Source organism: Pygoscelis adeliae, unplaced genomic scaffold (genome assembly GCF_000699105.1).
Source record: "Pygoscelis adeliae isolate BGI_AS28 unplaced genomic scaffold, ASM69910v1 Scaffold707, whole genome shotgun sequence".
Lineage (NCBI taxonomy): Eukaryota > Metazoa > Chordata > Aves > Sphenisciformes > Spheniscidae > Pygoscelis > Pygoscelis adeliae.
The window spans coordinates 4800-5786 of record NW_008825227.1 but is presented as its reverse complement, the minus strand read 5'-3'; the positions used below and the strand labels follow the sequence as shown (position 1 = coordinate 5786).

The 987-nt window shown below is 54.3% G+C and overlaps 1 protein-coding gene across 1 annotated transcript in view; it reads left to right on the top strand.

Moving 5' to 3' along the window:
- Window positions 1-987, top strand: part of LOC103921339 (protein-arginine deiminase type-1-like) — a gene marked incomplete at its 3' end in the record, with an annotated part of 6012 nt that overhangs the window by 513 nt on the left and 4512 nt on the right. The gene's annotated exons all lie outside the window — the stretch shown is intronic.

The window sequence follows — 987 nt, the reverse complement described above, 5'->3', positions numbered from 1 at the left end:
AAAATCATTTTACACTTTCCCCAATGAAAAAATTTCCTTTTCCCTTTGCGGCCGCCCCGGCCGCTCTTTTTTTTCCCCTCTTTTCATCGCAAACAAAGCGTGGCATTTCCGTGTACCGACCTGGCACCCCTGCCCGTCTCTTCTGCCTGCGCTGCCCTCGCCCAGCAGGAACCGAAACCGGTCCCCTGCCCCGGGCATCGCGTGGCCCTGTGCCACCCCGGGAGCTATTCTGGGGCTAAAACTGCTTTTTTGGGGGGCAATTTGCTTTTCTAGCAATACTTTTTGAGGTGTAGAAGCGTAGCTGTGCCTCCAGCACAAACTGCTGCGACGTCGTGTTTGCGAGCGGTGCTGGAGAGCTGGGGGGGGGATGCTCCCAAAAAGGGTCACGCATCCTGCTTGGCACCTCTTTATTTTTTTTTTAACCAAAAAGATGATTTCTAACCCCAGACCCCCCCCCTTTCCCCGCGGTTACGGCTCTGCTGAGTTTCCCCAACCCCGAGGAGCGATATTAAATTCCAGCGGCGCGTGACCCTGCAGGGAGTTGGTGGGGGGAACAGCTGCATCGGCAAAGGGCTCTCCTACGCCCAGACGAGGATTTAATTAAAACAAAGACGATTAAAGCCGCGGCGGGGCCTGCTGTCCCCACCGCAGGTGACATACCGACCCCCCCCAGCTCCTGCAGCACCCAAGGGATGGGGCAAGCACCCACCTTGCACCTTCACGCCCTCCCCAAAAATAAGAATTAAAGCCATTTTTTCCAGCTATAGGCAAATAAAACCCTTTAGGAGGAGAAATGAAACCCCCTCCGAGCCCGGCGCTGGCACGTCCCCAGCTCGGCTCCGGTGTCACGCTTGAATATTTTACGGCGTGGGTTTCAGGGTGGCCGGCCACATCAGCATCTCTTTGTGCTGAGAGGGGGGAAAAAAACCCACCCCCGAGCTTCTTAAAAAGAAAAAAAAAAAAAAAAAACAAAAAAACCCAAACCTT